Raw genomic sequence first — 13,139 nt, forward strand, 5'->3', positions numbered from 1 at the left:
ACACAGGAGAGGACACAGGAGAGGACACAGGAGAGGAGACAAGAGAGGACACAGGAGAGGATACAGGTGAGGAGACAAGAGAGGAGACAAGAGAGGACACAAGAGAGGACACAGGTGAGGACACAGGTGAGGACACAAGAGAGGACACATGAGAGGACACAGGAGAGGACACAGGTGAGGAGACAAGAGAGGACACAAGAGAGGACACAGGAGAGGACACAGGTGAGGAGACAAGAGAGGACACAGGTGAGTACACAGGAGAGGACACAGGAGAGGAGACAAGAGAGGAGACAAGAGAGGACACAGGAGAGGACACAGGTGAGGACACAGGAGAGGACACAGGAGAGGACACAGGAGAGGACACAGGAGAGGACACAGGTGAGGAGACAAGAGAGGACACAGGAGAGGATACAGGTGAGGAGACAAGAGAGGAGACAAGAGAGGACACAAGAGAGGACACAGGTGAGGACACAGGTGAGGACACAGGTGAGGACACAGGAGTAGACACAGGTGAGGAGACAAGAGAGGACACAAGAGAGGACACAGGTGAGGACACAGGAGAGGCTAAGGCTTTGGTTGAAGGAAAAAGAAATTAGTGAAACGAATTGAAGCTGATTGGAAAAGGCAGAAGTGTCAGCAAAGAAAAGCTGAAGGGTTAAAAACAACAAAAGGATTTAAAGGGAAAAGTCTTGAAATGTTGCTGAGTCATTCTGAGAGTTAAATTAAATGAATTCCAGCCTAATTGGACCTTAAATTGAATTTTAAAAGTGCAGAAGTGAGAGCTGAAGACGATTTCACCACAGAGATGAACAGTTCTCATGAGAAAGGTCAAAGGTTAAATGGATCACCAGAACACTGATGTTAAATGGGAAACAGAGAAGAAAGAAAAATGGTTTAATGCAAAGCAGCTGATCTGAACAATGGACTGGAAGGAAATGGGCTCACATTTTACTTCAAGATGGAAGTTATGAAGACGCCTGAAGATGCCAAAGCAGCAGAAAAAAGTTCAACTTTAGTAAAAAACATCTGAAGGAACTGAAGGGTTGAAGGACTTTGAATGTTAAAAGAAAAAAAAAGCGGAATGATTCCAAGCTGTTGGAAGAAGTGAAGACTTGATTAAAGAGTTGAAAGGTATTTCTGAAAGGAGCTGGAGCTGGATGAAGGCAGGAAACTGGAGGAAAGAGACAATGGGCTGGAATAGGTTGAAGTAATGAGAGCACAGGAGAGGATGCCCAAGTAGGTAAGAACTGGTTAAAGGTTTGAAAAGATGCAGAAGTCTCAGCAGTAAAAGGGTTAAAAACAAGAGAAGAAGAAGAAAAGAAGGGAAATGCAAAACCAACAGTGAAAATTTAGCAGAAGAAGAGAAACGATGCAGAAATATGTGAAAATGTAGCTGCTGATTTTTACTAGAAAAGCATTTTCTGGATTCTTAATTAGCAAAATATTCTATAAAGAAGGTGAAAAGTCAAGTGAGTCATAGTTAAAATGGCTGCAGCAGAAGAGTGATGTCATGGCAGTGATGTCATGGCAGTGATGTCATGGCAGTGATGTCATCATAGTGATGTCATGGCAGTGATGTCATGGCAGTGATGTCATGCAGTGATGTCATCATAGTGATGTCATGGCAGTGATGTCATGGCAGTGATGTCATCATAGTGATGTCATGGCAGTGATGTCATCATAGTGATGTCATGGCAGTGATGTCATGGCAGTGATGTCATCGCAGTGATGTGGCAGTGATGTCACAGCAGTGATGTCATGGCAGTGATGTCATCGTGTGTGATGTAAAGTAATTATCGATGCTTCTTATGGATCCAGTTCTTTATTAATTCCCTCATCTGACATCAGCTTCCTCCCACTGTTAGAGACACACTGAGCTCTTATCTTCTGGAACACAGATGCTGCTGATGTGCAGCTTCAGAGTTAATCAGCTGCTTTATGGCTGCGTTAACTGTTCACATCCACACATCCCTTCATGGACCTTTACCTTGTGTTTGTCTCTGTGTGGACAGACACAATGTGAGCTCATTCTTCATCATTCCTCCACAGAGTGGACCAGCAGAGCTCAGAAGTTCCCAGTGGTCAGTCTGCCCAGCAGCATCAGACACAGCTGGACTCCATATTTATGGTCTGTACATGTACAACAGCTACTTTTCCATCTATTGTGTTCACAGTCATCTCCAGGCTGCACTTTGCAGACCAGCGGATTGTCAGTGTGTCCAACATGGATCTGATGTTTGGCTCCATGATTTCAGTCTGATTGGCTCATTCATATAGTATTCTGTTCCAGCTGCTGGAGGACAACATGCTCACTTTTGTGAAGGAGGAGCTGAAGAAGATCCAGAAGGGTCTGAGTCCAGATTACCCAGAATGCTTAGAGAGTCAGAGGGAGGGTGAGGCTGAAGAGCAGAGGAGCAGCAGAGAGGCATTACTGAAGATCACAGTTCACTTCCTGAGGAGAATGAAGCAGGAGGAGCTGGCTGAGCGTCTGCAGAGCAGTAAGAGGATTTCTCTAAAGATTTAACCTGCTGGATAAATGACACATTTACTGATGTCTCAGCTCACAGAACAACACATGTTCAAATACTCATTCTTTACAGGGTGGAAATGTCTGTTTACTGATGTTATTTCTTGTCTTCATTCAGAACTTTCTCCAGTTTATAAACTTAAATCTGCTCTGAAGAAGAAGTTCCAGTGTGTGTTTGAGGGGATTCCTAAAGCAGGAAACCCAACCCTTCTGAATCAGATCTACACAGAGCTCTACATCACAGAGGGGGGGACTGGAGAGGTCAATGATGAACATGAGGTCAGACAGATTGAAGCAGCATCCAGGAAAGCAGGCAGAGCAGAAACATCCATCAGACAAGAAGACATCTTTAAACTCCCACCTGGAAGAGAGGAACCAATCAGAGCAGTGATGACAAAGGGAGTGGCTGGCATTGGGAAAACAGTCTTAACACAGAAGTTCACTCTGGACTGGGCTGAAGGCAAAGCCAACCAGGACATCCAGCTCCTGTTTCCATTCACTTTCAGAGAGCTGAATGTGCTGAAAGAGAAAAAGTTCAGCTTGGTGGAACTTGTTCATCACTTCTTTACTGAAACCAAAGAAGCAGGAATCTGCAGCTTTGAACAGTTCCAGGTTGTGTTCATCTTTGATGGTCTGGATGAGTGTCGACTTCCTCTGGACTTCCACAGCAAGGAGCCCCTGACTGATGCTACAGAGTCCACCTCAGTGGATGTGCTGCTGACAAACCTCATCAGGGGGAACCTGCTTCCCTCTGCTCGCCTCTGGATAACCACACGGCCTGCAGCAGCCAATCAGATCCCTCCTGGCTGTGTTGGCATGGTGACAGAGGTCAGAGGGTTCACTGACCCACAGAAGGAGGAGTACTTAAGGAAGAGATTCAGAGATAAGGAGCAGGCCAGCAGCATCATCTCCCACATCCAGACATCACGAAGCCTCCACATCATGTGCCACATCCCAGTCTTCTGCTGGATCACTGCTACAGTTCTGGAGGATGTGTTGGAAACCAGAGAGGGAGGAGAGCTGCCCAAGACCCTGACTGAGATGTTCATCCACTTCCTGGTGGTTCAGGCCAAAGTGAAGAAGGTCAAGTATGATGGAGGAGCTGAGACAGATCCACACTGGAGTCCAGAGAGCAGGAAGATGATTGAGTCTCTGGGAAAACTGGCTTTTGAGCAGCTGCAGAAAGGAAACGTGATCTTCTATGAATCAGACCTGACAGAGTGTGGCATCGATATCTCAGCAGCCTCAGTGTACTCAGGAGTGTTCACACAGGTCTTTATAGAGAGGGCTGTACCAGGAGAAGGTGTTCTGCTTCATCCATCTGAGTGTTCAGGAGTTTCTGGCTGCTCTTCATGTCCATCTGACCTTCATCAGCTCTGGAGTCAACCTGATGGGAGAAGAATCAACGTCTCAGGAGTCTGAAACACTGAAAGAGACTCTATTCTACCAGAGTGCTGTGAACAAGGCCTTACTGAGTCCAAATGGACACCTGGACCTGTCCCTCCGCTTCCTCCTGGGTCTTTCCCTGCAGACCAATCAGAGGCTCCTACGAGGCCTGCTGACACAGACAGGAAGTAGCTCACAGACAGGAAGTAGCTCACAAACAGGAAGTAGCTCACAGACCAATCAGGAAACAGTTTATTACATCAAGAAGAAGATCAGTAAGAATCTGTCTGCAGAGAGAAGCATCAATCTGTTTCACTGTCTGAATGAACTGAATGATCGTTCTCTGGTGGAGGAGATCCAACGGGCCCTGAGTTCAGGAAGTATCTCCACACGTTATCTGTCTCCTGCTCAGTGGTCAGCTCTGGTCTTCATCTTACTGTCATCAGGAGAACATCTGGATGTGTTTGACCTGAATAAATACTCTGCTTCAGAGGAGGCTCTTCTGAGGCTGCTGCCAGTGGTCAAAGCCTCCAACAAAGCTGTGTAAGTGCAGAGATAGAGGGATGTGTATGAATATACTGCTGCTGGTTTTATAGGAGAGAAAGTCACAGATTTATCTCATTATTCCCTCCTCAGACTGAGCAGCTGTATCCTCTCAGGTAAAGGATGTGCAGCTCTGTCCTCAGCTCTCAGCTCCCCGTCCTCCAGCCTGACAGAACTGGACCTGAGGATCTACGACTCAGGAGTGAAGCAGCTGTCTGATGGACTGCAGAGTCCACACTGTAACCTGGAAGCTCTCAGGTCAGGTTTCTCTGCTGGTTCAGCTTCATACAGTCTCTGTGATGCAAGAACCTGAAAACATCTTCAGATCTGTTTTAAAATCCACAAAGTAAAATGTCTCCAGACCTGTGTCACTTTCCTCTGATCGAGTGTGCACAGCACAGCACACACATGAACTGTGGCTGGAACATTTATTTATAGTCTGGTAGAGTTACAGGAAATGATTCAGATAATTTGTTGTAGTGTTCTTAAAGCGTGTCATTTCCATCCACAAACACATGTTGTTTAACATGTGAAATCTGGAGAAAAGCCCTTGTTTTCATCAGATAACAGGATAAACATGAGAAAGTTGAACATTCCAGCTGATTTCAGCTTTGACTGTGACTTTGACTTGTGGCTGCAGAGCAGCTTCATATCATTATCGTCCCTTATTTGACTGTTTTCATTAAATGTGACTAAATTTAGGACTATTTAACATCTTCTCCTCAGGCTGAGCGTCTCAAACCTCTCAGATGAAGGATGTGCAGTTCTGTCCTCAACTCTCAGCTCCCAGTCCTCCAGCCTGACAGAACTGGGCCTGAGTAACAACGACCTGCAGGATTCAGGAGTGAAGCTGCTGTCTGGGCTGCGGAGTCCAAACTGTGGACTGGAAACTCTCAGGTGAGGCTGTGTTCATGCTGCAGCAGAATGGGATGAGTTCATGTCGTCACAGGTGATGTTACAAAAGAAGAAGTTAAAATGTGTCAGTGAATGAAATGAAAAAGACTTTATTTATCCCAAAAGGAAACGATATCAGAGGGTGAAATCTTAAGCACAGAGTGAGAATAGTTCTCCAAACACATGATAAAACAGATGAAATTGTTAACAGCACTGATAGAAAGTCTGTGAGCTGTAGCTGTCACTGCTTTCCATCTTCTTCTTGTTTAGGGACACCAAAGTATTTAAATTCAGTTCCTTGTTCCATGAAAACGAAGCTCAGGATTTACTGATGGATCCTGGAACTGAAGTCAGTCTGCAGAACATATCTGATCAGTTCCACATCTGCAGTTTCCACAGAGAGGACGCTCTACAGTCTGATGAAGAGTGCAGTGATGAACCTGAAGGTGAACCTGTCACAGGTCTGACTGCAGAGTGATAGATGGCATCCAGAGTGTCAGAGTAGAGACTGATGGATGCAGATAGATCAACATTTCCTCCTCCACTCTGTGTCCACACAGTGCAGAAAAACTGCCTAATTTCTGTCCAAAAACTCCGTTTTACACACGTCACTTCAATCTGATTCATGAGTTTAACAGTGAGTCTGTCATCTGTCCAAATATTAGAAAAAGCTTCATTTATAAAGTCAGTAAATGTTCCATCCACAGTCACAGCTGCAGAAAACAGGATTATCTGCATCTGAAACAAGTTCCACATCTCAAAAAGCTCTCTGAAGACAACAAGCTGCAGTTTCTCAGTGTCCGTGCTGATAGTTTGAGCTCCATAAAGAGGACTGTGTCATCAGCATAAAGACGGACACGACCATCAGCTCAGTGTGAAACTGTCAGTTATGGACATGGTGAACAGGACCTGAGAGGAGCTCAGTTTAGAGGCAGCCAACACTTCCCACTGAGATCTATCAGAGAGACATTATGACATCACTGAGATGATTGCATTATCCCAGAGGGAACGATGTGCTGAGAAATGTTAGACTTTGTTCCTGGTGGCAGCTCTGAAGTCAGCATTGATCTGATGGGATCAGCTCCTCAGGTTTGTTCCCCATGAAACCCTCTGCTGTTTGAATCAGATTCTGAGACTGTCTCTGATCAGCTGCAGCTCCAAGGTGGAAAGGCTCAGCCACATGTGGCCTCCTTGTTCCACTCATGATGTCTTTGAGCATTAAAAACCACCGCACGGGGGCGGTCACGTGACCCGGACCAAGATGGGGGCTTGAGACTTTTCTCCACTCCAGGCTTCAGATAAATGAGGAACTTTCTCCATGTAAACTCGGTACCATCGGTCGAACTGTGCCTCACAGATGCCTCGAGCGCAACACTATGAAGAGTTTCCTGTTTTTTCCTCGTCGGCTTCCGCCGCTAAGAAGAAAACTGCTCGACCAGCGGCCCCATGTGTCCCGGTGAGGCTAACCAAGGTGATGCTAACTTCTCAGAGTTAAGCTAACCAACCAATGCTCTGAAGGAAATCAAAGTATTTGTCACTTCGGTGGAGAGCTCTCTGTCGGCTCCGACCGAGGGACGGACCTGGAAAAGCACATGGAAGAGGTCGAGCATCGGGTCTCCGCCCCAGAGTACAGCCGCAGGGGCCATGACACCTGCACAGCCGCCGTGGAAAAAACAGGGAAGCAGCTGAAAACTGACGACCTGGAAACTGTCGTAAAAAGCTGAAAAATGCTGAACCTTCCAGAGAAAGCGGAGGGCAACATCCCTCTGGCGGACTGTCTCCAGACAACATTGGCGGCTTTACTCGGCCTGCCTGCGGATTATCCCCCGCTGGAGACTGAACGCGTCCATCGAGCCCTGGCTCCCGCTCCGGCCCCAGAGAAGCCCCCGAGAAGCGTCTTGGTCCGGTTTCTGCGATATTCACAAAGAGAGGCTGTGCTCAGAGCAGCGATGAAGGAACGCCATAAGAAATCCTCATAAGAAATCCCGTGGATTTGCCGACCCAGCCCGCCTCCGGTGTCTCCACGAAGGGCAAATTCGCCTTTTTGACAGCCCTGAGTCTGCGGCCGCATTCTTGGATGCCCTTAAATGAGGTAATTTCTTCTGCATCTCTGTCGTTAGCAGCTCTGATGGAAAAGGACGGACTCTACATGCACACTGAGCCCCCCTGAACACTGTGGGACCCCCACATGGACTCTGACAGAATAGTTGAATCATTCTGGGGCGTCTCTCAGCGGTTTATTGCTCAGCCTGGGCTGTGGACACTGTTCCGGGCTCTCAGTTGTTCCTGTGATCTACCTGCTGAACTAGGATTCGGACTATGTTAAGTCCGCCCAGTGACTTCTTCTGGGGTAGTTTGCTCCTGTGTACGGGGACAGGATGGGGGAGGGGGGGCGCTGCTGTTTCCATTCTTTGTTTCATTTTCCTTTTGTTGGATGACTGGAGTCGAGGTTTATTCTCTCATACAGCTGCTTGCATTGTGTTTAATTCCCCCGCAGTCAGCACAGTTATTTAATCATTTCCCAGCTCTGTGGCTCTCATGTCTAGTTCACTGAAACTTACTCCTTGGAATGTCCAGGGACTGGGCCGCGTAATTAAAAGGAAGAAAAGTCTGCTTTAGCTTCACTTCAGGAAACTAGGCTCTCTGATGCAGAACATTTTTGTTTGAGTTTAATTGTGAATTTTAATCTATTTAAGTTTATGATCCCTGGAGTATTATTTGGAGGAAGTATTTGTATGATTCATATACATGGAAAATGTGTGTGAGATGCTGAATGGAATCAATTTCAAAGTTAATTACAAAAACTGAAAAAGCAATAAAAAGAGCATTAAAAGCTGATCACAGGCTTATAAAGCTGCTGTTCCCTATAAGCTGCCTTTCAGTCCACATTCAGCATTAGAGGTGATTAATTCTGATGGCAGCTGTTCTGTTTCTCTGTAATTGTCTCTTCAGGCTGAGCGTCTGTAACCTCTCAGATGAAGGATGTGCAGCTCTGTCCTCAGCTCTCAGCTCCCCGTCCTCAAGGCTGACAGAACTGGACCTGAGTAACAACAACCTGCAGGATTCAGGAGTGAAGCGGGTGTCTGCTGGACTGAAGAATCCAAACTGCAGACTGGAAGCACTCAGGTCAGGATTGATTCCCGTCTTTCGTCAGGTTTCCAACCGGCTGTAAGACGACGGAAAACCTGTCAAGAGGATCTTTTTGTTGTCTTTTGTCAAATCCTACTCATGACCTGTTGGAGCTGAAAGCCAACAGACACATTCAGAGCAGCCAGTTGAAGGGGTTATCTGTGGGTTTTATGGATTAGGGAGCTCCCTCGTGGGATTTTTCTTTGGTTTCATTTGCACCACAGCTAGGATGCTGTAATAATCTAACAGCCAGCCAAAGTTGGTAGATGAGTCAAAATCCGTAATTCACACCCAGCTTGACTCTCGCTCCATTCCTCAGTGTCATTGTTTCAGTCTTTAGAGGCTGATCTGCAGAACTGTCACTTATAATGGCAACATATACCCATGCTGAGCATGGACTGCATAGTGTGTACCATCTGCCATGAGTGTTGTTCTGTGTGCCTGCAGCCTGTCAGGATGTCTGATCACAGAGGAAGGCTGTGCTTCTCTGGCTGAAGCTGTGACCTCCAACCCCTCCCATCTGAGAGAGCTGGACCTGAGCTACAACCATCCAGGAGCCTCAGGAGTGAAGCTGCTGAGGGCCGCACTGAAGGATCCACACAATCTCAGGTAAAACTCCCTAAAATCTGCCTTACTGTGGGTGCTTCTCTCATTAAGTAGAATCTGCCGCTTCTTGGTGACCTTGAAGATGTTGCATGTTCCCATCAGCAGCCACGAAGCCCGGATGGTCGTATCTATTGAGCCTCTTCTGGACAAACTAACTGGGGAGTCTGTTATTCTCAGTGTCCTGATTTAGCTCGAGACTCCCCGACACAGCTGCTAGTTCTCAGACTTCTTATCACTTCCCAGAACAACTTTACACACGTGGTAAATATCAGACACCTCAAAACCAATCAAATCACTTCTAGCGCCATCAGTTCCACCCACTTCCTGTCCCGGGTTAGAACCTCATGTGGCTGCATACAAGAGTCTCTGAACCGGTTCTGATCTGATCTGTTAAAAGGTTTTGAAAGGAATATTTCTTTGTTACATATTTCAGTTCTAAACTGATGTCAGTACAGAATGTAATGTGAACCGAGTGGAAGAAAATGAGATTCATACAAGTCTCTGAACCGGTCTATCAACAGGTCAGTGGCCGTATTCACAAAGGATCTTCAGCCTAAAAGTAGCTCCTAACTGTAGGAGAGCTTAAAGTCCTCCAGAGGACTCCTAACTCAGTAAGACCTGTTCACAAAGAGTCGGAAAATGGCTGCAGCGACACCAAATGTTCTGGAGACGATGGCTTTGGTGCAGATCCTCTTCCAACAAATTAAATTTCAGGTTCATTCACAACGTTTCGTGCTGCTGTAGCCTTCACTAATTGTATGTTGAATAGAATAGAAAATACTTTATTCATCCCCCAGTGGGGGAAATTCTAATGAGTCAAGCAGCTCATGCAAATGCATGTCCCAAATAAATGCGAGCAATGTTAAAAAGGACATAGCTGCAGCTGCGGCGGCTCTCTTAAGGTCTGCAGTCTGGAGCCTGCGCTGTGATTGCAGGGCATACCATCGCTTCTCGCAGTCCTCAGTATAGCGACGCACTGCTGGGAGCGTGCTGAGGCATATTCCTTCCCACGCCTCCCGCTTGTCTTTACTTTTTACTGCTCTTCCCCCAGAGCCAAAGTTCCCCTTAATAATCCCTCTCCTCTGCAGCACAAACTGGGCCAGCAGTAGCAGCTGGTCCTGGGACCAGTTGGACTTTCGCCTGCGTTTGACGATGTCTTCGCCTGTTTCACTCATCATGAAGGAGGACTTGAACGGCTGATATTTAAAGGCTTTAAATGCTGGAAATCTGCTCACTGGATAATGGATCATTTGCAGGGTGCAAACGCTGATTTAATGCAGTTGACGTATTTGTGTTGTTTGCTTTCTCTTTCTCTCTTTAACGTGCAGAACGTCATCATCGTGTTCTGCTAGCTGCTCGGTCCACAACTGTTTGATAGGAGCTCATCGTAGCCTCGGCTGGTTCCTCCTTTTCCTTCATTTAGGGCTTGTTTGTGGGATGTTGTGGAAGAGTTTCGCTGAGAGTCGCCGTACTCCACAGCAGCGGTGCGTCGCTCTCAGTGAACTCCGAGGGATTTATCCTCAGTGTGAGGAGGTCTCAGCAGCTTTTTGAATGACTTTGAAGGAAAAACTCCTCCGTAAAATGTTTTAGCGCGAGTTCGGAGCAGTCCTAGCGCTGAGATAAAAAGCTTTGTGAATACGGCCACAGGTTCTTTTCTCCCCCACCTTCCTTGATGGTTTATGGTGAAGTGGTTCAGATGTGGGTTTGATGGCGAGCCTCCCACCTGGATCGAGTGGAAAGAGACTGCGGTTTCTTCTGTGATCATTGGATGAAGTTTTCTGTGAGCTACAGTGCGGTTGGCCGGTATCAGCAACACCTTCATTCTCACAGTCTCACCTTATTTCTGACAACTGTAGACCTTTACTGGCTTTGCCAAGTTCCTTTGGACTCATTTTCTTCTCATTTCTTTGGGACTGTGTCTGGGTGCAAAGGAAATCCTCTTTTTCAGAGAAGGTTGCTGTGACAGAGACCGTGAATCCCATCCAGTCTGAATCCTGTCAAATCCTGATGGCACACTGTGAAAATATGTCTGAGAGAAAAATTGGCCCAAAAACTGTATTATTGGAAACTACCTCTGGTATCATGGTCTATGATGCCAGGAGATGTTATTCTGCCGTAACCGTTTCTTCTCCTTTTCTATCCTCCTCTTTTCTATAAAGCCGGCATCAATTCAAAGACGTGCCGTTGCCTCAGTGAGTCGTTTAAACTCTCCACAGTGCTCCTGTAGTCCAGCCTACTGCTCCATCCACCCTTCCTCTGTTTCACCAGGACAGTTCTGGGCTTACAAATGTGCTCCATCTGATAGAGGTCCCAAACCTTCTGGATCCATCTGTTATATGAAGGGGGGGCTGGTTTCAACCATCTAACAGTTGCACACTTCAGTGCTGCTGTAAGTAATATATTTAAAAGATGTTTCTCTGCCCCCCCATTCAATCCTTTAGGCATCACTCCTAATCGAGCCACAGCAGGATCCCGAGGTATATCCTGCTGGAAAAGCTCTTTAAGAGCATCAAAGACCTCTCCCCAGAGTGTCTTTAGTTTGGGACAGAACCAGAATATATGGCTCTGATTGGCAGGATGTGCTCCACAACTCCTCCAGCATAAGCTGGAATGTGACTGGCTCATTCTAGATACTAGTTGTGGAGTCCTGAAAAATCTAGCAGTTCTTTTCCTCCTTTCAGGGTGGAGCCTGCTGGAGAACGATAGCTGACACCAGGTCTGAGGAAGTGTAAGTGTGTTCTTCATCTGATTCATGACATCCAGCCATCTTCACTGTCACATCACTCACTGATCAAAGTGAACAGATGATAGATCAATAACTGCAGCTGGATTGTGTTTGTTCTCTCCATCAGATTCCTGTCAACTCACCATCGACACAAACACAGTGAGCAGGAGACTGAAACTGTCTGACAACAGGAAGGTGACACAGATGGAGGAGGTTCAGTCATATCCTGATCATCCAGACAGATTTAATCACTATCAGCTGCTGTGTAGAAATGTTCTGACTGGTCGCTGTTTCTGGGAGGTCGAGTGGAGCGGAAGAGTTTATATATCAGTGAGTTACAGAAGAATCAGCAGGAGAGGAGGCAGAGAATGTGAGTTTGGACGGAACGATCAGTCCTGGAGGCTGAGCTGCTGTGATCGATTTGGTTACTCTGTCTGTCATTCACTGAAGAAGAACCTCTGCTTCCTGGGTTTACAGTCTGGTTCTCTGGTTCCTGGTTGTCTCTGAGTTGAGCACAAAGAGTTTACTCCTGTCAGAGAATCACTGTTGAACAGATAGTTCAGTCTCTACATGTCTGTCTCTTTCACTCAGAAACACCTTTTCAGATTCATGGATTCAGTCACTTTCTGGTTGAAACTCTTCTGAATGATTCCTTGGAAACTTCTTCCTCTTCCAGTCCTTTAAAGATGGAAGCTGCCATACTTCCAGAATGTTGTTTTTCTGTGTTTCCAGTCAAAGCTTCACACTGAATATCAGTATGTTGTGTTTCTCTGCAGCTCACTGCAGCTGAGACCATTCAGCTGCTGTCAGCTGCAGTTAGTTTGCTGCACATGTGACAAACTGTGACATCAGAGAGGAATCACTGAGCTGCAGTCAGCCCAGATGAATTTCCAACCTGCTGACAGATCTTCTCTGGTTCTGCTCCAATGAGCAGAAGTTTGCTGAGCAGCCAGGGTTCATCCTGATGTTTCTCCACATTCACTTCCTGTTAGATGATGAAAGGACAGTTGGACTGGAACTAGCTTCTGATGCAGAATGTTGCTGAATGTTGTTGTTGAACGCTCACAAAGAGGCCTGAAATGATCCTTTACAAACAACATTTGGACTTTAACAACATCTGCTTTGGACTGAAAGTTCCTGAACGTCTCGGCCGGTTTTCCTGGCTTTGGATCCAGATGTTGCAGAGACTCTTCTTCCTTCTCTCAGTCCATGCATGTGTTTGTGAAGGCTGGTGTGAAAATGAGCTTTTTCTGCAGTAGAAGCTGAATGTGGTGATGTCCTGCAGGCAGATGGACAACATCTGACATAAAGGCTTTAAAGTGAGCAGCT

The 13,139-nt window shown here is 46.4% G+C and overlaps 1 pseudogene; it reads left to right on the plus strand.

The window, feature by feature from the left end:
• The first annotated feature begins 958 nt into the window (after nt 1-958).
• On the plus strand, nt 959-10,285 carry LOC140285125 (NLR family CARD domain-containing protein 3-like; annotated as a pseudogene).
• Nucleotides 10,286-13,139: the final 2,854 nt, after the last annotated feature.

Source organism: Leuresthes tenuis, unplaced genomic scaffold (assembly GCF_036924035.1).
Source record: "Leuresthes tenuis unplaced genomic scaffold, fLeuTen1.0.hap1 SCAF_26, whole genome shotgun sequence".
Taxonomy (NCBI): domain Eukaryota; kingdom Metazoa; phylum Chordata; class Actinopteri; order Atheriniformes; family Atherinopsidae; genus Leuresthes; species Leuresthes tenuis.